Source organism: Leucoraja erinacea, chromosome 31, assembly GCF_028641065.1.
Source record: "Leucoraja erinacea ecotype New England chromosome 31, Leri_hhj_1, whole genome shotgun sequence".
Taxonomy (NCBI): Eukaryota; Metazoa; Chordata; class Chondrichthyes; order Rajiformes; family Rajidae; genus Leucoraja; species Leucoraja erinaceus.
In genome coordinates, this window is record NC_073407.1 from 13,618,627 (window position 1) to 13,641,372 (window position 22,746).

General features: G+C 42.5%; 1 protein-coding gene and 1 long non-coding RNA gene across 8 annotated transcripts in view; one reads left to right on the top strand and one right to left on the bottom strand.

Moving 5' to 3' along the window:
* The window catches only part of exd3 (exonuclease 3'-5' domain containing 3), a 102,041-nt gene that overhangs the window by 13,722 nt on the left and 65,573 nt on the right, over positions 1 to 22,746 (bottom strand). The window lies entirely within an intron of this gene.
* LOC129711943 (uncharacterized) lies at positions 3,631 to 21,677 on the top strand. 2 transcript variants are annotated; one of them, XR_008725966.1, is made up of 3 exons: positions 3,631 to 8,903; positions 17,895 to 18,085; positions 21,555 to 21,677. It is a non-coding gene; the product is annotated as an uncharacterized LOC129711943 (long non-coding RNA). The 2 variants fall into 2 exon arrangements; XR_008725965.1 differs by lacking the exon at positions 17,895 to 18,085.

The following is a 22,746-nucleotide window of genomic DNA, read 5'->3' on the forward strand; positions in this document are numbered from 1 at the left end:
ATTCTCTGTATCAATTGCTAGTATTACTACACTCTATAATATGTCCAGGGATAGATCTCGATGGTAACTGCATAATAAAGCATTCTAATTTGCAAAATAGTTGTTATCCTTACAAATATACAAGGAAGCTGCTATAATCATCCATAAACAGATATCTTCAACAATATACAACAAGTCAATTGCCATAATCTCAGATGCGATTACCTATTTCACCATTCTTCACATTGTACAGGGCTGTTGGGTTTTATAAAATAAAGGAGCTGCTACTTTCTATAAAGGTACAGGATAAACACAGCACCTGTTCTTCTCTTTAGTATAAGATAGGGTTGCAACACTCCATAAAACATGTATGGCCTGCTATCCTCAGTAATATTTAAAGTAATATCCCAAGTAACATGCTCTGGCAAATATGTAGGATCTGCACTTCTTCATAGCATACACTGGACACACTGCTGTCAAAGTACACAGGGGCTGCTGCTTTCTAAATTCTGCATTGAACTGCTAATGTTAGCTGTGTTCACAGCGGTTGGTATTCTATCCTCAGAAGACCATGGAAATTTGGCAGGTTTTCAACAAATCCTACCATCTTCTACAGCTTGGTTTGGCAACAGCTCCAGCCAACACTGCAAGAAATTGTCCAATCACACAAATCAGACTCCATCTACATTTCACACTGCCTTAGGTAAGCAGCCAACATAATCAAGGACCATTTTCACCCTGGTCATTTCCTCTTCACCCCTCTTCCATCAGGCAAATGATACAAATGCTTGAAAACACATACCACCAGATTCAGAAACAGTGTCTTCCTCGACTTTATCAGACTACTGAGTTGACTACTTTATCATAAGATAAGGGTGTAGTCCCAAACGCCCAATTTACCTCATTGTACTTTTTTATGCGCACTTTCTCGTTAACTGTAATGCTGTGATGAGATATTGCTTTAACACTGTATTCAGCTCTCTGGTATTTCTCTCTTTGCACCACTACCTGCTCTATTTGGGCTGGGCTTGATTGTTCTCATGTGTGGCATGATTTGACTAGAAAGCACGCAAAACAAAGTTGTTCACTGTATCTCAGTACACATGACAATAATAAATCAACACCACCCATATACGTACTGGGTCCGAAACTCGATTACATTGATTAACTACATTTCTCTTTAAAATATAAAGAGTGCTAATAACATAATGCAGAGGGAATGATTGTCTCAAGTAAATTTATTAGTCCCAATTTAAATTATAATCTCCCCAGATATGTAGATGCTAATTAAATACGTAGGGCTGTTACTCCCTGTGATACTCACAGGGGCTGGGGTTATAATGGGTGTGCAACATTTAGGCTGCTATCCTTTATAATCTGGGGTGGTTCTTCTTTCAAATATACACAGGACTTAATAATCTCCATAATATATGGAGGGTCTGCCATTTGCTGTTAGACAGAAAGGTCTCCATACTGTGTACAGGGAATGCTATTTTCGGTAATACTCATTGTCTGTCAATCTATGGGGCATTCTAAGTGAACTGTGCACAACACTTCATGTGCAGCCTAACCAATGTTTTGTAAACGTTCCACCCTTTATACTCTATGCCCCAACCGTTGAAGGCAAGAATGCCATATACCTCATTCACCCTGTATCTCCATGTGTTGCCAGTTTCAGGCAACTGAGGACCTGACTTCATCAACGTTCCGTAGCATCCTTCCATCTACTGTCCAAGTCCTGCTCCTACTTGACTTCCTAAAATCCATCTGCCAATGCTCTGCCCAATGCTTTCCTTCTGATCTACATTCTGCAGCAGAGGGAATATATTTAGTCAACAACCTTCTTCAAGAATAGAGGAAACAAACAACTTCTCCCCGTCAGGTGTCTTTCTCTCGAGAATAAAACTGAGTGAGGGATGGTTGATTGAAGATGGACAAGTTGTATTTTATTCAGACACGAGCTAACGTACCAGACTCACTGCTGTGGTTAAGGAGGATTGAAACTAACTTAGCAAGGGAATGGACAAGGTCAAATTCAAAAAGGAGGATTTGGTGCATTAAGTAGTATTTATCGGCTATGGAGAAGGAAGTAGAATAATATTAAATTGGGGCAGATTAAGACAGATTGCTAGGAATACAACAACAGGTTTAAAATGGCATGTATTTAAACAAAAAATGTGATGAATGAAGCTGGTAATTTGTAAGCACAAATAGCAGTGTGGGATTATAATACACGATGATCCCTGAATCATGACGCAAAGAAAAGTCACTTAATATTCCTGAATCCAAAGTGATCAGAAAACACAGTGTCTCCTAAGTTTACCGATGATGCAAAAACTGGTGCTTTGCTTGATGGTGAGGAGGGTGATCTTTGGCTACAAAATAATATTGATGAGTTGGCAGAGAACTAGCACTTGGAATTTAATTCAGAAAAAGGTGAGGATTCAAGTCAAGTCAAGTTTATTTGTCGCAGGGTATGTAGAATGAATGATAGGGCCCTACGGAGTTCTGCACAGCGGGATACACGGTGTACATGTCCAAAGACCCGTAAAAGCAGCAGGATATAGAGAATATGGTGGTGAAGAAAGGCAAATAGAATATCTGTTTTCATCAGCCATGGTATAACTATATACAACACAATAGGAATTTGATTACATTGGATAGGTCGTGGAGGAGATTCACCAGGATGTTGTCTGGGATGGTGTATTTCAGTTCTGAGGAGTGGCGAGATGGACTGTGTTTGTTTTCCTTGGAGCGAAAGGAGTGGGGAGGGTGGAATATACCTGGTTTACAAATTATGAGGGATATTGACAGGGAAGATAATAGGAAGCTTTTCCCCAAAGCAGAGGTATCAAAAACTTGGGGACATGTTCATGGTGTGGAGTAAGAGGGATCAAAGGAAGGTTATTTTCACCTTTTACCTGTCATAGAATCTTTGAATTGTACAGCTCAGAAATAAGCTGTCCATGTGCTCTGCTTGGCTCACTTACACTAACTCTATTTGCCTGTGTTAGGACCGTATTCTTCCATATCTTGCATAGCTTAGTATCTAGATAAATGTTTTAATTGTATCTGAATCCACTACCTCCTCTGACAGCATGTTCCAGATTTCAAGCAGACTCGACCCAAGATTTTCTTTAAAACTCCTTTCGCTCATTTTGAAACATCCTCAAAACTGGGAATATTGACGAGGAAGAGAACACTGATACTCATTCATTTATCCTTCCAATTAATTTGGAGGATACTGTTGGGCAGCATTGCTGCTATCTTTTGTGAATGTGTGGGAAAGGAACTGCAAATGTTGGTTTACACCTAAGATAGACACAAAATGCTGGAGTAACTCAGCAGGACAAGCAGCATCTCTGGAGCGAAGGAATGGGTGATGTTTCGGGACACCCTCTTTCCAGAGAGCAGCCTGTCCCACTGAGTTACTCCAGCATTTTGTGTCTATTCAGATTCAATTTTAATTGTCATTGTCAGTGTACAGTACAGAGACAACGAAATGCATTTAGCATCTCCTTTGAAAGAGCGACATAGCAAACGATTTTGAATAAAAAAATAAATAATAAGTGTCCGGGGGGGGGGGGTGATTGGCAGTCACCGAGGTACGTGGTTTAGTAGAGTTTTTGTTTTTGTAAATGTTGAGTATACAGCTCATTCTCTGAAACACTTCAGATATGAGTTGATGATAACTTGGTCTCTGAGTGTGCACAATCACAAGAGTCGTGTACAGGCAGCAGCAGCTTGATTACTGAGGCTGGCGTGACTGTAATTCCCAGGTGCTGTCTGCATAGATTGAACAGTTTCCCATTAGCTTTGAGGATTAGCTCCACTTCTGAGGAAAGTCTTTTAGAGAAGTGTAGCTTTGCGGTGGGAAAGATTGAGATAGGTGTCAAGGCAATAAAGCATCCCTGTTTCACAGCTAACTTCACAGACCCTCAAGCTGGTTAGCACCATGGCTCACATGTCAGCAGGAAGCAAAAGTGCACGGGTGCAAATCTCTATGGGCAGCCACACATTTGAGAACGGCATTCCACTGTCCCCTCCCGATTGATACGAATGAAAGATTGTAAAAAGTAAGCAGGTGGGAGCAAATAGCGATTGATGCATGGAAGTAAAAGGCAGCACTGAAATGTTAAATGTGTACTATGTATGGGATTTTACCAAGGTACAGGATGCTGCCAAAATCTAAGTAGAAGAGGCCATGGAGATAATAGATGGGGTGAAAATTGATGAGGAGGTGCTAGACAGACTAATCATACATAAACTATGCAAATCAGTATGCACCCTAATTTGCTGAAGGTGTCAATTTAACTTCCAAAGTGAAGAAGCCTTTTGAAACATTGAACAGGGAAATTCATGGCATCTCAGAGGAACATTTATAGAAGAGTGCTGATATGGATTTGCTAAAGGCACATCATACCTGACTGATTGTATTTTTGCTAAGGTAACAAAAAACACTGTTGAAGGGACTATAGTAGATCCCGTTAAAAGTTACTTTTTGGACGGGGCTTCTGAAGTTCCACCAAAGATGACTGCCTGCAAAACTAAGAACACAGTAGACGCACGGATAGAAAATTGGCTAAAGGGCAGAAAGTAGACCGCAGAAAGTACAAAGTAGAACGTACAGGAGCCTGAAAACTGTAACGTCCAGGTTCAGGAACAGCTACTTCCCTACAGCCATTAAACACAACAACGAATAAGCTCTGAACTCTGAACTGCTAAAGACTATTATTAGTGCACTATATTTGTTATTTATTGAACTTTTTTTTTTCTCTTCCCCCATTATGTACTTTGTTACATATTCTGTTGTGCTGCAGCAAGTAAGAATTTCATTGTCCCATCCGGGACATATGACAATAAAACACTCTTGACTCTTGAGCAGGAATTGTAATAAAGACAAAAATTGTTAGAAACATATTTCCCTATTTTCCAGTTCTGATAAAGGGTCATTGATTTAACAGGTTCAACACTCTTGCTATCCCTATACATGCTAACTGATGCACGGTGTGTCCCAGCACTTTCTGTTTGTACTTCAGTCGCATAAAGGAATCCTGTGTGATATGGTATTAATTAATGCACTAAGAATAAATGAATGCTTGGTTTACACTGCTGGAATCTTACAAAAAGGTACTAAAAAACGACCTTTCAATCATTATTTTGAAGAGCTAGGTGTACTCAATGCCCCAGCAATCACCTGGATGCTGGTCTCCCCTCAGAAGAATGCGACTTCAGATGACCTTGGATTAGAACCAGGAAGATCTGGCACACAACGGTTACCTAACACAAACTGGTAAACTGAAGTAGTTCAATTTAGTTTTGTGTCCCAAGAGTTGCAGTGTGGCTGGATCAGAAGATGAAGTGCAATACTTGTGGTGGGGAAATATAGTGGCAGCTAACTGGAAGTTTATGGTTGCTCTTGCAGACTCTAAGATGGTGCTTTATGAGGTTTGGTGAAGTTTGAATGCAGCACAGCAGGTTTTAACAGGTGCAAGTAACGTGCTGCTTCAGCTGGGACTATTTGGGTCAATAGACAATAGACAATAGGTGCAGGAATAGGCCATTCGGCCCTTTGAGCCAGCATCGCCATTCAATTTGATCATGGCTGATCATCCCCAATCAGTACCTCGTTCCTGCCTTCTCCCCATATCCCCCGACTCCACTATTTTAAGAGCCCTATCTAGCTCTCTCTTGAAAGCATCCAGAAAACCCGCCTCCACCGCCCTCTGAGACAGACAATTCCACACTCACCACTCTCTGTGAGAAAAAGTGTTTCCTTGGCTCCGTTCTAAATGGGTCCCTGGGTGATGGGGGGAGAAGAGGTCAAAGGGCAGATTCTTGCATCGCCTCCTCCACACTGGAGAAAGCAAACCAAACTGAAGAAGGGTCTCGACCCGAAACCTCATCCATTCCTTCTCTCCAGATATGCTGCCTGGCCTGCTGAGTTACTCCAGCTTTTTGTGTCTATCTTGGGTTAAAACCAGCATCTGCAGTTCCTTCCTACATAACTTAAAACATGCTTGTTATTCTCACGTTTCCAATTCCAATGATTGACTATTGACCTTAAATATTAGCTGTTTCTCTCTACAGATACTGCCAGAGATACTGTGGCATTCTTTGCCACAGAAGGCTGTGGAGGTCAAGTCAATCGATATTTTTAAAGCAGAGAAAGATAGATTCTTGATTAGTACGGGTGTCAGGCTTCATGGGGAGAAGGCTGGAGAATGGGATTAGGAGGGAGAGATAGATTAGCCATGATTGAATGGTGGAATAGACTTGATGGGCCGAACGGCCTAATTCTGCTTCTATCACATGACCTTATGACCATTTCCAGTGTTTTCTGTCTTTGTTTCAGATACCCAGCATGTGTAAATGTTCCTGTGTGATATGGTATTAATGAATGCCATATCACACAAATCGGTGATCAAAAGTCATCACTGCTTTGATCACGGAAACGCAGAGCAAACGTTCCTATTAGCAGGATTAAAGTGAACAGGTTTAAAAATATTGGAGGAAAGATTATAGAGGTCGGTGAGGAAAAACATTTATACACAGGGATTAGTTATGATCTGGAACTCATTGCCTATCAGAGTGGTTGATGATAATCAGGGTTTTCAAAAGTCAATTGGATTGGATTTGATAGGCACCTGAGAGAAAATAATATCCATGGCTCTGTTAAAGAACTGGGGTACGGGACTGATAGAATGCTCTGTTTGGACTCCATATGGACGGAATATCTCCTTTTTGTGTTTTATAGGTAGAGGGTTATTGACCATATGTGCAGGTGCTGCCTATCTTTTATATACAGACGGTACACCAAGTCTATTTATATACCAGATCTGGTAATCTCTATTATTTATATAATTGTACCTATTATTATTGTGTGCCCAGGAGCTACCTATTGCCATTGCATATAAATGCATTACCTATCTGTCACATGCTCCGGGCCTGCCTATTTCTGTTATTTATGCAGGTATGCCAAGACACTACTGCTGCATATAACAAATATGTACGCAGGTGCTTCCTGTCTCTGTAATATTCCCTGTGGCTGCTTATCTGTATATAAATACTGTCTCTGTCTGTCTCTGATGTATACACAGGTGCAACCTCTCTCTTCCTATGTACGTGGGCTGCTTATCACTGTTCCGTACTGCCTTGCTCCACATGTGAGTAACAGTGTCTTCACACAGTGACCTTTGTTCATCAACAATATGCCTTAGTGAGTTCCCCTGTGGAAATAGTCAACACCTTCTGACCCTTTGGCTCAATATAACACATAACCAACACATTGCTACTCCCACCATGAAAACACTCAGGTTCACATCTCAAACTGATCCTCCTGACAGCTTCAACCCCAGAGTGTAACCTTCAAAAGGCATGATCAGCAAAGATGGAGTCCAATGGTTTCCAGAAAAAACTGCTTAGAGCACAGCTATTTCAGATTCAAATTAGATTAATTTACTGTCAGATACACCAGCATGCAATAAAATGTATTATTTGCTTATATTCACACCAATGATAGAGGTAACTACAAATGACAGCCATGAATGCAAAACTGCAGAATCGTGCAAAGATTGTAATGCAATCTATAGGAGAGCAAAAAAAAACCGTAAGTGCAATAACTATAATCGTTTGTGGTAGAGGTAAGAGTTTCTGGTAGTTCCTTTGTGAAAGGCATGTGATAGGGCCGATTGGTTCAGGATATAGAAATAAAAAACTGCAGATACTGGTTTATACCAAAGATAGGCACAAAGTGCTGGAGTAACTCAGTGTGTCAGGCAGCATCACTGGAGAGAAGGATTTTGTGTCTATCTTCGGATGGAAGAAAGTAATCAGCCTGCGATTGACTGGGCTGTATCCACCACTGTGACATGCTGAATCTCCTCACATGCCTAAGAAATTGATGTCATGGCCAACTCTGTTTTGCCCACAAAGGCCAAGCACTGGCACTAAACCACTGTACTGGCACTACCCATCTTCATTATGGACGCAGGGTACTGTAACAATGTGTACACATGGGCTGCCCAACGCAAATTGGATCTATATGAAACACAGAAGAAGGTTTGCCATTTATCGTAACTCCCATTTTCACAGTGGCTCCAATTTGCTATTGTTTATGTGGGTGGATAGGATAAGGTCTGGCAGGAATGGGATGCCATTTATTCAGAATACATAGATACATAGCCAATAGGTGCAGGAGTAGACCATTCGGCCCGTCGAGCCAGCACCGCCATTCAACGTGATCATGGCTGATCATCCACAATCAGTACCCCGCTCCTGCCTTCTCCCCATATCCCTTGATTCCGCTAGCCCCGAGACCTCTACCCAACTCTCTTTTGAATGCATAGTGTGAATCAGCCTCCACTGCCTTCTGAGGCAGAGAATTCCACAAATTCACAACTCTCAGGGAATCAGGTAGCATCAATCTGTAGTTGTGCCTCTGTGTAACACAGTAAACCCACAGCAATGCTACTGCTTTGGCTGCGCCCCATCTCTGGAATCCTGCTATGGTTGAGAATAGGAGGCCACAGTCTCTGCGGTCTATGTACCAAAGCTCTTTGATTCAAAGTTGCACTCTTAAAAGCACTCCTGCCTGTGACTTTTTTTTCCGTGATGCCTCTGAATTTCCTCCGGTTTGAAAGGACAGGAACTGTGCGAAAGATCTGTTGGAGAGTGAAACTAAAACATGAAAGGCCAACGACGGGCAGTTCACAGGCAAAGAGAGAAATAGAGAGAGCACCGTATCCTCTCCCTGGCCTCAGGGGAGGTGTGTGAGAAATACTGCTGACTTCTAACCACTGTGGGAAAGTGGGGGGATGGGGCCAAGCAGAGTCAGGTTTCACTCAGATTTACACAGCAATGAAGTCTGCATTCCAAAGAGAGGCCACTGCTGGGAGAAACAGGAAGATCACCTGAAACAAAAGGTAATTTCAGACTCACACCCACAACACTGATACAAAAAACACTTTATGATTTTGAAAACTGCCAAATTTAACACTTCCAAGGAGGACAAAAAACCTCTCCCTCTGAGGTGTCCTGAATATCCCAACAAATGTGTGGAAGGAAGTCGGACGTGTGAAGTGCTGTGGGGAAGGAGTGTGAGAGAGTGTGTGTAAGAGGATGGCGTGAGAGGTTAACGTGAGGGAGGTGTCATGAGGTGGCAGTGTGGGAAGATGATGCAAGGGGGTGGGAGTGCTTCATAGAGTAGGTATGTTGTGTGGTGTGAGGGTGGTATGCAGTGTGAGTGGGGGGGCGGTGCATAGGATATGTTTAGTTTAGTTTAGAGATACAGCGTGGAAACAGGCCCGACCCACCGAGTCCGCGCCGACTGGCAATCCCCGCACATTAACACTATCCTACTCAATTTTAAATTGACACCAAGCCAATGAACCTACAAACCTGTACTTCTTTGGAATGTGCGAGGAAACCAAAGATCTCAGAGAAAACACGCAGGTTGCAGGGAGAATGTACATACTCCGTACAGACAGCCCCCGTTGTCACGATTGAACCCGGGTCTCTAGCAATGTAAGGTGGCAACTCTACCGCTGCGCCATCATGCCACCCTGTGTCTGGGGTGGTTTGTGGGGGTGGTCTGTGGGGGTGAAGTGTGTGGGGTGATGTGTGGCCAAACCAAAGTTATATTCAATGCCCCATTGATGAAGGCAATCATACCATATGCCTGCTTTACCTCGCTATCTACTTGGGCTGCCACTTTCAGGGAGATATGGACGAGTGGTGTAAAGGGTGGTGTGCGTGTGCGTGTGTGTGTGTGTGTGTGTGTGTGTGTGTGTGTGTGTGTGTGTGTGTGTGTGTGTGTGTGTGTGTGGTTTGCATGGTGGGTGTGAGTGGGGGTACATGGGGAGTTATGGGGGGTGCATAGTGTGTGTGGGGGTATGCACATGGTGCGTGTGTGGGCATCGCTCTGTGGAGGTGGTGTGTGGCTTTGGGGTTGTTTTTTGGGGTGGGAATGGTGTGTGGGGAGTGGAGTGTGTGGGGGGTGGTGTTTGGTGGTAGGGATAATACATGTGGAGTGTGGGGCTAATGTGTGGGGTGTGGGGCTGGTGTGTGGGAGCGATGAGTGAGGTGTGGAGAGTGGTGGTGGGCTGTGGAGGTGGAGGGGCAGTGAATGGGAATGGTGTTTGGGAGGTGGGGGGGAGGGGTATGTGTGAGGTGTGGAGTGGTTAGGGGTGCTGGGGTGTTGAGTAGAGGTGGTGTTTGGGAGGTGACAGTGGGCTGTGGAGGTGGAGGGGTGGCGAGCGTGGATGTTCCATAGGGTGGCTATGGGGATTGGTGTGGAGATGTGGTCTTCCCTCTGCCAACACACACCCTCCCAACATGCTGGTGAGATGATATAGTGGGCAAAGGTGGGTAGGGACAGCTATTGCCATGTTTCATGGAGGCATTGTGGCACACCACAGAAACTGGCCCATGGACCCATAATTTCAATGCAATCATAAAATGCTATCGCCATTAATCTCTTTTACTGGCACGTGATCTGTAGGCCTTTCTCTTGGCGATTCTCGTGCTTGTTTAGGTACTCATTAAAAGTTGTATCTGCCTGCACCAATCACTCAGATAGCGTGTTTCAGTTTTCAACCACTCCGAGTGAACAGATTCTGCCTCAGATCTCTTCCTTACCTCTTACACTCTGCCCCAAACCTATGCCCTCTGGTTACAGATACCACCAATCTACCCTATCTATGCCTCTCATAGTTTTGTCTACCTCTCAGGTCCTTCCATGTTCCGAGTGAAACAACCCAGCCTATCCAGTTTCTCCTCATAACTGCCTCACAGCACCAGAGACCCGGGTTGAATCTTGACCTCGGGTGTCATCTGTATGGAGTTTGCATGTTCTCCCTGTGATCGTGTGGGTTTCCTACTGGTGCTCTGGTTTCCTCCTACATCCCAAAGACATGTAGGTTTGTAGGTTAATTGGCTTCTGTAACTCTCCCTGAGTGTAGGGAGTAGATGAGAAAGTGGGATAACATAGAAATAGTGTGAACTAGCGATCGATGGCCGGCGTAGACTCAGTGGGCTGAAGGGCCTGTTTCCATGTTATATCTTTTAATCAAACTGAAATAGTCCATCCCAGGTTACATCATAGTAAATCTCCTCCGTACCCTCTAAAGTGCAGTTGCATCTTCCCTATAGGGAAGGCAAAGGTTTGGGGCAGAGTGTAAGAGGTAAGGAAGAGATCTGAGGCAGCATCTGTTCACTCGGAGTGGTTGAAAACTGAAACACACTATCTGAGTGATTGGTGTGGGCAGATACAACTTTTAATCACCCTGATGACCAGAACTGCACAAACAATGTTTTGTAACATAATCTCTCTGATCTTGTATTCCATGCCAGGCTAATGAAGGCAAGCACTGATGGGACACAAAAAGCTGGAGTAACTCAGTGGGACAAGCAACATCTCTGGAGAGAAAGAATAGGGCTTTTCTCCAGAGATGCTGCCTGCCGCGCTGAGTTACTCCAGCTTTTTGTGTCTATCTTAGGTTTAAACCAGCATCTGCAGTTCCTTCCTACACATTTGATATTCCTTCTTCACCACCTTACCTACCTGTGCTGCCACCTTCAGGGATCATTAGGTTTGTAAACCAAGGTTCCTCTGTCTACAGTATTCCTTAAGACCTTTCCAGCGCACATGTCCTACTTTTATTAATCCTCCCAAAGAGCATCACCTCAGACATCAGCATTAAATTCAATCAGCAATTACCAATTGATGATTATCATACTGTAGCTTCCCCACTCTCACCAACAGCCACCAATTTTCATGTCATCTGCAACTTTACGAAATGTCCCTCCTATATTTATATCCAATTGCAATGTACATAACAACCTGCAAGGGTCCCAATTCCAGTGGTACACTCCTGGTCACATGCTTACAATCACAATGCAAACCTTTTCCCATCAATCTCTACTTACCATGACCAATCATTATTTGGATCTAATTTGCCAACTTGAGCTTGGCTCTAATCTTCTGAATCGGTTTCCCACATGGGGCCTTGTCAACGGCCTAACTTACATCCATGTAGTGACATCAACCTAACTGGCCTCATCTATCCATTTTGTTACCTCTGAAAAACTCACCCAAATTGATCAAACAGAATTTGGAAACATGGTGGGGAGTGTGGAGATGGAATTTGTTAATTGAAAGTTCTTTAATGGTAGCACAATATGTAAACAAGTTAGCCTTAAAAGGCAAAGATAGACACAAAAAGCTGGAGTAACACAGCAGGACAGGCAGCATCTCTGGAGAGAAGTAATGGGTGATGTTTTTTGGGTAATGCCTTCAAAGGCATACTGCTTTCCTTGCTTTGTTAAAACAGAACATTATAGTTTGAACATTATATATGCAACACTCGTTGCATCTCAACCTGACTACTATTGTGGCTATTTCCGGTCACCAAATTACAGGCAAAATGTGGTTACACTGGCACGGGTGCAGAGGAGGATTATGAAGATGTTGCCACATTGGAAAACAATCATCTACTGAGGCTGGAGTTATTTTCCTTGGAACAGAGGAAACTGAGAGAAGACATTGGACATAGAACAATGCAGCTTAAGAACAGGCCCTTCCGCCAACAATGTTTGTGACAAACATGATGCCAAGCTAAACTAATCTCCCAGCCTATGTGCGATCCATATCTCTAATTTCCCCGCAAATCCATGTATCTATCTAAAGGCCTCTTAAACGGCGCTATCGAATCTGCTTCCAACCATCATCAGCAACGCGTTCTCGGCACACACCATCCTCCGTGTAAAAAACTCGCCCGTACATTTCCTTTAAACATTTCCCCTCTAATATTAAAACTATGCCCACTTTGGTATTTCTACCCAGGGATAAAGGTTCCAACTATCTGCCCTATCAATGCCTCTAATAATTTTATACGCTTATATCAGGTCTCCTCACAGCCTCCAAAACTACAAAGAAAACAATCCAAGTTTGTCCAACATCTACATACAGCGTTTACCCGCTAATCTAAACAGCATTGTAGTAAGCCTCCATGTCCTTCCTGTAAAAAGGGGGGAATCAGAACTGCCCACATTACTCCAAATGCGGCCTAAACAAAGTTGTATAAAGTTGAAACATGACATCCTAACTCGACCAATAGCATGTCATAAGCCTTCTTTACACTCTTTCTACTTCTGTTATGACTTTCAGAGAGCTATGGACTTGGATCCCAAGATCCCTCTGTACATAAATTATGTTATGTGTCTTGCCATTAACTGGTATACTTTCCCCTTACATTCTACCTCCCAATTTCTTAGATTAAACTTCATCTGCCATTTCTCCGCCCATATCTGTAACTGATCTATATCCCGTTGTATCTTTTAACAGCCTTCCTCACTGCCTGCAACATTTCCCCCTATAATATTTAAAACTATGCCTGCAAATTTTGGTGTTAACTAATAACTTATGAACCAACCCATCTGAATTTAGGTACAAGTTGTTTATACATATCACAAACCACAGAGGTCCTACCACATATACCTGTGAAACACCACTGGTCACAGACCTCGAGCCACAATAACACCCCTTCACTGCTAACCTCTGTCTTCTATAGGCAGGCCAGTACTGAATCCAAACTATCAAGTCACTGTGGATCCCCTGCATCTCAATCTTTGGCCCTTCCAAATCCCTGCTCGAGTTCTTTTCTGTTTGCTATATATTCCTCTAAGGCCTGGTCTGATTTAATCTTCCTAAACCTTACATATACTTCTTTTTACGTTTTAACCATATTTACAACCTTTCTCCGCATCTAAGGTTTCCTCACCTTGCCACCTTTATATCTCTTCCTCACTGGAACATGCCGGTTCTGAGGTCTGATTAGCTAGTCTTTATAAAACTCCAATTTCTGATGTGAACTTACCCATTAACAGCTGATCCCAATTTACTCTCCCAAGCTCCAGCCTAATAAAGTTGTTAAAAAAGATCCTGTAAAGTCTCTCCTCAAGTTGCACTATCCACATAATGTTTCAAGAACCCCCATGGTTACACCTAACACATTTTGTCCATATACGTTTTGCACTTAGAAAGTCCCAATCAAGATTGTGGAAGCTAAAGTCATACATCCACCAGAACAATCCAGTCGCCTTTACATCTTTCCATAATCTATCTACATATCTGTTCCTCTATCTGACGGTGGCTATTAGGATAAGATGGCTATAACATAATTCTATGAAATTGATTGCACCTTTCTTATTTTTGAGCTCTGCCCACATTGCCTGATGTATTATTTTATGCACTGAGGTATAAAATTTTGGCCTGGATAGAGTCAATTGGAATTACTTATTTTCCTTCACACAGGGTGCATTGACATTTCTTTCAAGTGCATTTTATGGCCGTGTGAATAGGTATTTGTCATTGGCCAAAGTTTCATATTCCAACAATAATAACTTTTCAATGATGAAATGAATGTAACCACTTATCATTGATGGGGTGGGAAATAACCACAATGAAAACCACCACCGCGTAAAGATGCCCATCCCAACCAAGGAACAGCTACCCCTGGTCACAGGTGTGACTGGAAGACTTGGAAGTCCCTCAATAGGCTTTTCACCGGGATGGGCTGATGCAAGACCAATATGAACAAATGGGGCTATGCAGATGTGGCAGACACAGAATGTGAATGTGGAACATCTGTACAATCCATGCTACCTACTAAGATACCCACTTCTTGGTGAACAATGCTGCCTGGAAGATCTAGCGGTGGCAAATGAAAAGGCTGTCCACTGTGCAAGAGCCTGGCCGAACATTTGAAACATAGATGATGGACACGAAAGAAGAATTGACTGTAGTGTCTTTCACTGCAGGAAATAACTCATTAATGACCAGAACAAACCTCACAGATCATACAAACATATCAATGACTGAAAAATACAGCCGCAACATAAGATGGTGACAGGGTAACAGGTGAAATAAGCCATTACCAGGCTGAGCCCACCTCTCTCTGTTTACAAGTGTATAACTGAATGACAGGGCATGTCAAACAAAGGCTGGTTCCAGAGCACAATCGAACACGGATGATTAAATAACTGAATGGGGGACTGCAGCATATGTTTAAGTAGCAGTAACATCTGGTTCCAATGTGCTTATCAGAATTTGGACATTGCTATATAAAACTCAAGAGCAAAGCGGGACAGTTTGAGCAATTGTGGCTGTGCTCCAAATGGCATTGATCTATCTCCCTGATACAGCAGCCCCTATCCCGTGGCTTTCCAGCAACACATCAGACTGCATCCATCAGTCAGAGCTTGGTTATTTCCCAGGGTTGGACAAACTTCATGGTAATCAGTAAATTAACTCCTGCACTCTGTAAATTAACAACATCCGTACTTTCCCGTTACTGTCCACTTCCCATTTCCAGATAGTGCCAAGCAAAATGTGGTCCAAGAGTTTTAAAAGGTACTCACTATTATTTATATCAATCACCTTTGCCAGGTGACAATTTGATCGGATTGAATTGTTTTCTTTGGGAAGCTGAGCAGAGATATTTAGTGAGTTTGTCTCATCCTCTCTAACACTGATATTGTTCCCTGTGTAAGAGACCCAACTTGCATTTGGCTTGGGATCCGGAACTGAGATTAAGACATGGCCGGTGTAACCCAGTGCCTCAGAGGGTGTTGTTACTGCAAATTTGCACATTGGCTTTCAAATGAATACAGTAAATATTGTTCTGTAAAATTTGATTATAACAAGGTAGCCTGCTATTGACATATGCGCATTATAGGATACACAATCCTAAACATACATTCATTATCTTTTGCGCCGGTAAACATCAGAATATGGAACACTTTAAACTACAGAATATATTTCCTGTATATCAGTACGTTTTTTTATAGAATATACTGTTATAACATCCTTTACAATGCAGAATATACGCAACACAGATACATGTAATCTAAACTCCATAGAATGTAGTTCATGGTGGTAGACACAAAAGCTGGAGTAACTCAGCGGGTAAAGCAGCATCTCTAGAGAGAAAAAATGGGTGACATTTCGAGTCGAGACCCATCTTCAGATTAGTCTGAAGAAGGGTCTCGACCCGAAATGTCACCCATTCCTTCTCTCCAGAGATGCTGCTTGTCGCGCTGAGGTACTCCAGCTTTTTGTGTCTACCTTCGATTTAAACCAGCATCTGCATTTCTTTCTTGCACATGTACAACCATGTTATACACATGCATTATAAATGATCCATAGCCCAAAACATTGCAGGTACTATATTCAATACGATACAGCACCATTGCATAAGATCTAGAACTCTATTATCAGACACACCAACTTGTACAACTGAGCATTACTGTTATATTGCTGTGTACATGACAGGAAGATCTGCTTGACACCGAGTTGAGCAATGGATGTGTGCTACCATTTGTCTAGAAGTCATGATACCAAAATAAACTCTGCATGGGGCATCTGACACATTAAACGATAAAAGCCCTTAATAGAACTGTTGATCAACATGCTCCCTTATTATCAGGTTAAAAAGTCTCAGCTGCCTTCTCTCTGCAGTGACTAACAATGCACTGCAGCACTCTCACGCTTAACCAACCAATGTTTCTCTTTAGCAATACAGAGGCTGCCTATTGCAGCACTTTGAGAAATATCAGAGTGAGGCCAAATTGCTGAGTGTTGAGTCTAGATGAACATCTCCCGCGGGCTGGAATGTGCCCTGTAGATGGAGACGACTGGCATCCATGTCCAGCCTGCCCTGTGGGACCGCAGCCCACTTGCCTATTTAAATTTTCCTACCCTGCTTTAAGTTGCAAGGTTGGCCAGTTAGATCGTGATGCCAGGTAGGAATTTCTTGCTGTTTCTCTAGCTAAATATATTTAGTTGGAAATAGATTTCAGAGAGTTCCCACACTGAAAATAACCACCACCACCACCACCCTTTGCTTCCTACCACATAGCCGATTCTGTATTCAGTTAATCTAACTTTCCCTGGATCCTACGCAATCTAGCCTTCAAAAGTGAACTTATCAAAGAATGTTCAAGAAGGAACTGCAGATGCTGGAAAATCGAAGGTAGACAAAAGTGCTGGAGAAACTCAGCGGGTGAGGCAGCATCTCTGGAGCGAAGGAAATAGGCAACGTTTTGGGCCAAAACCCTTCTTCGGAACTTAACAAAGACCTTGCGGAAGTCCACATAGACAACTTATATGGCCCTGCCCTCAACAATCATCTTGGTTACTTCTTCAAAAAAATGAATCAAATTTGTAAGACACAATCTCCCATGCACAATACCATGCAGGCTATTCCCTAATCAACCCTTGTCTTGCTCTTTGTTGCATGTCATTGCAGAGTTGAAAATGTCCCAAACTGCAGTGAAGCAGAGTGATTTTGCCCAGATTTTTGGCTGTCTAACACCCACTGCAAATTGAAGCATGATATTTCAGCAAAATCTTTAACCGATCTTTAATTGAACCAGCATCTTCTTCATATGAAGATATAAATCAAGAACAACGTAAGGCTACCAAGCCTGGTCCAGCATTTAAGATGATCACTGGACCATCAACTCTGCAATTCCATCTATATACATGAACCTTTCATCCCTTTGCTGATCAGGTTTAGCAAGGAGGTCAATGGGGAAAATATTAGGTTTTTGTGAAATTAATAATGAAAAAACATATTCATATTTAAATAGAACAAAATTATACAATGCTGTGGTACAAAAGGATCAGAAATTCTAGTGCACGAGAAACCAAAGGGTTGCAATGCAGGTAAAGGGTGTAATTAGGAAGATTGATGGGATTCTTACATGACTGAAAAAGTAGAAAGTTGTTGGTGCAGCTTTACAGGGCATTGCTCCGGCAGTATGTGGAACACTGAACAATCTTGGTCTCCGCACATTTATTGCTCATCCCCAAATAAAAAGATTTATTGTGCCTCCTTTTTGAACCACTGCAGATACTCTCACAGTGGGCAGAGTTGCAGAATATAAACCCAGCAACAGTGAAGACTGGTGATATATTTCCAACTCGGGATGTCCATGAGTTGGAGGGACAGCTGCAGGTCGTGGCATTCACACGCGCTGGCTGCCTCTGTCCTTCTTCATGCAGAGATTGCAGATTTGGGCGGCACTGTCAGAGTAACCTAGGGTGAGTAACATTTGTAGATAGTGTATGCCGTGGCCAGCGCATGCCAGTGGCAGATGTTACAGATGTTTAGGATAGTCAACAGGGTGCCAGTCAAGCGGACTGCGTTGTCCCGGATGGTACGGAGACTCCTGAGAGTTTTTTAACTGGAATTACAATCGCCGAGGCAAGATGAGTGCATTCCAACAGTCCTTTTGTTCTTTTTGCTTTTTAAATAATAGACACTTTGGTGACAGAAGGCATGTCATTTGCTGCAAAATGACCACATTCTGACCAATTCAAGGTATTTATATGGATGGTGATGTGGAAACAAGGAACGTGTTGAAATAATTCAGCCGGTCAGGCAGCATCTCTAAAGAACATGGATTGGTGATGTTTCAGGTCAGGACCCAGTCGAAAGAAGGGTCCGGACCCAAAATGTCACCGATAAATCCCTCTGGTCCAATACGTCCATGCAGGCAAGGTGTCTACCTGAAATGGTCCCATTTGGCTCATTTATTCCTCTAAACCTTTCCCATCCATGTACCAGTAACTCTCAAGGTTCCTCGGGGTTCAGTGCTAAAAGCAGGATGGTCTGACAACTGTGACAGTCAATAGAGGGCAATCACAGAGCTGAGTGGATGCATTTTGTTTTAACTGAAGGACAGACTGACACATCAGCTAAAAGATTGTAATAGGGAGTGAGTCGCAGGCCCTAAGTAAATGTGTGAAAGGGTGAATAAATGGAGGTGAGCACGGAATAAATTAAAGGATGCTTTGTTGGGCTCCACAGCTGAAATAATTAATGGGAGGAATCTGAGAAGGAGCTGATGGACGGATAGCTCAAGCCCTGAACTGAAGAATTTGATGTACAAGGTGAAAGAGTTAATCAAACAATATGTGTCTTGAGTCAATATTGTCAATGTTAGGATAGGCTGAATCACAGGCCTAAAGACTTAACAGTTTAACAGTCTAATTCTCAAGCTGAATTTCTTGGGAATTTCTTGCTACATATTCACTGAGGGGATAGTTTGCCATGTTCAAATACAACTAAGGGTTAAAAGCCAGAGTGTCAAAAGACCTCCATTGAAAGAGTTCCTGGGAGAATCGGCCTAGTTCTGAGCAAAAAGAAAGCAGATTGTGAAGTGAAAGAGTTAACTGAAAGAGATTCCTTGTTCAGAAGAAATAACTAAGAGAAGAAATAACTAGAATAATTAACTGGATAATCTAACATGATAGGAGTTAACTGGATTATCCAAATCCTGAACTTAAGTGGATAAAAGCCAATGGTCTGTTCCTACCAGACACCGTCAGCTGTGATACACAGGAAACTATGTACGCATGCCTTATGCACGCCCACCCAAACAATTGCCAAAGTCAGAGCTGCAGAGAGGCCAGACGAGGAACTTTAAGGACATGCTCTAAACAAACATTAAGAAGGGTGATAGGAATCATGAACTGGAAGATATTAGCCCAAGACATCCTCTCTGGCATGACTAGTGAGAGAGCACAACTGTTCTGGCTTGGAGACAGAAAAATGTCATGACGCCGATCTAAAAGAAACAATAGCTAGACACTCGTGGTCTCAACCTTCTGGCATTCACTATCTATGGTGTCTACTACGGAATGCAGTTTGGAGACTGGTCTTTCCAGCTACCAAACACTTTCCTTCTGCCTCAACTCTGAGACTAACCTGTGTCAAGTACATCATTCCCTGAAAGTGGCATAGCAGATAGTGAGGGTAGTGAAGTAGACATTCGGAATGGGAGGGGGAGTTGAAGTGCTGTCGGAATGTGGGGTAATGAAGAGGCTTTTGGCACTCTGGCTTTCAAGTCATTCAAGGAATTAAGTTCGTCATTCAAGGAATTGAGTACAAAGAAGTTGGGCCATTATGTTACGCTTGTACAAGACGTTGGTGAAGAATATTGTGTTTGCTTTTGGCCATCCAGCTATAGGAGAGATGCCATCAATCTGGAAAGGGTCTAAAGAGGATTTATAGGATGTAGCCAGAACTTGAGGGCCTAAGCTATAGGGAGAGTTTGAGCAAACTAGTTCTTAATTCCTTATAATGCAGGAGGCTGAAGGATGATCTTATAGAGGTGTATAAAATCATGAGGGGAATAGATAGGGTGAATTCACCAAATCTTTTTGCCAGGATGAGGGAATCAAGAACTAAAGGCGTATGCTTACGGTGAGAGGAAAGATTTAATAGGAACCAGAGAGGCACCATTTTCACGGGCGGTGGTGGGCAAATGGATTGAGCTACCAGAGAAATGACCCAGGTACGATAATGAGATTTAAAAGAAATTTGGGCAGGTCCATGGACATGAAAGGTTTGGAGGGATATGGACCAAAAATTGAAAAAAATGGGGATTGACGAGTTGAGCTAAAGTATCTGTTTCCATGCTGTATGACTATAATCCCAAGTGCCGTGCTGAAAGCATGAATTATAGAGTGGTTCAGATCCTGAGCGACAGACAGCATGTGGATGTGCAAAACTTGTATATGGACTGTGACTTTCTAGAGGAATAAAATGAACCTGCAGAATTGATTGTTAAGCATGCAGTGGACTAAGAAAGACGACTGTTGCGTAGATGAAGCTGTGGTCTGTAATACTGAGAAATTGTGTTCACAGAGTTGCGGGCTGTAATGCTGAGATAGGTTGTGTTAACAGGGCTGCGGGCAGTAGTAGTGAGATGGATTGTGTTAGCAAAACTGCTGACTAAAATGTTGAGATGGATTGTGTTGATTGTATTGTGGGCAGTAATGCTGAGACGGCAGCACAGAAACTGACAAGACTTTCTGAGATACGCTCAACATGATACGTGACCAAACCGTGATCTGTCCCCCGATCAGGATGAAGGAAATCTGAACAAATGATTTTAATGAAATGCTGCACATTTGCTACATATTCACTGAGGGGATAGTTTGCCACGTTCATTTACCTTCACAATTAAAAATAGTATGGCTAACTTTGCAGTCCCAGTTCGGATTAACCTTCCACACAGTGTGAAGTAATAGTTTGTTATTACAATCATGGGCTGGATGAGGGGTTAAGGGGAGAGAGGTTAAAGGAGTGAGGGGAAAGTGATGAAAGAAATTAGGGCAAGACTGAAGTGAAGAGGATGTGGTGTGAGGAGGAGGTTATTATGAGGCTTAGAAACCAGGGAATTTCACAGAATGAGTCAGTGGTGTTGTGATGATGGGCTTGTTTCTTGTGGTTACCATGATCTGGTAAAATGTCATGGAACTGCAAAGGACTGTCAACACTCTGTTGTAGGTGCCAGTTCTAACTATGAGCAGAGACTGCAACACAATTGAAAATAAAAACCCCCCAAAACTGCAGCTACTGGAAACCTAAAATAAAAACAGAGAACACTGGAAACAGTCTGTGGGTCAGGCAGCATCTGTGGAAAGAGAAACAAAGCTGATGTTTCAAGTTGGGGATCCTTTGTCGGACCTGATACATTAACTTTTATTTCTTTTTCCACAGATGCTGCCTGACCCATTGAGTGCTTCCAGCATTTTCCACCTCAACTGTAGACACAATCGCCATAGTTCTCTGACCCCTATCCCAGAATTTGCAATTACTGTAAATACAAGATTTTTGTTGCTCTAGTTTTTGTTTGGTTCTATTTGTTAGTATCTTTCTCCAACAAGAGTTATACTCAAGTTCAAGTTCAAGTGAGTTTATTGTCATGTGTCCCTGATTGGACAATTAAATTCTTGCTTTGCTTCAGCACACAGAACATAGTAGGCATTTACTACAAAACAGATCAGTGTGTCCATATACCATTATATAATATACACACTCTTAATATATTAAGAGCTGGATTACCAGACTCAAATAAAGTTCCCCATATCTCAAGGGAGGTTATTTATGGTTGAAATAATCATTACCTTGAGAATGAGGAAAAGACCACGGTCATAGATCTTGCCAGAGAATAAAGTTCGATAAAGCAATCTGAGTTTAAACTAATCACTTCCATAAAGAAAAAGTTTAAATAAGTGCCTTCTCTGCCCTGCTTGCCTATGAAATAAGCCCATCCTAACCAATGCACACTGTTGTCCCGAGGTTCTGGGAAGTATTCAGGGCAAGGCTTAATTTGAGCAAATTGAATCTTGAGTAAGGATAAAAGATCATGGAAGACATGAATGCTGCTGATTATGGCTTAACCCTCAGGGTAACATTCTCTGGTCTATAACATTGTTCCTGCCAACTCTGCCCTGATTCCACTGATATCTATGTTGTAATCAAACACTGCCCCTTTGTCTCTATGCTTAGGCTGGTCAGCAGGTCACTCAGAAAATTGTATAAATTTCCTGGCATTTAGGAAAGGTTGTGCTTCCCAGAAGGAATTCTACTAGAGGAAGATCATGGGCAGAGGGAAGATATAAAGAAACGCTTCTAACAACCAGCTGAAATGCTTAACAGAGATACAATCATGGCCCCTGACCCTGTATCCACACATCATACACAATCTGGCACATTGGCGCATCTCCATCCAAGCCCTCGCAGTATGACATCAGAGTTACTTAAAGAAATCGCCTCAGCCTGATATTTTCACACTTAGTGACCTTCATGCACCAGTGACTTTCTTAAGACACTGAATTCTTGGCAGGAAACTTGAAGAACTGTGGGAACTACGCCGTGGTGCTTGGGCTCTTGTGGAAACGACCATGAT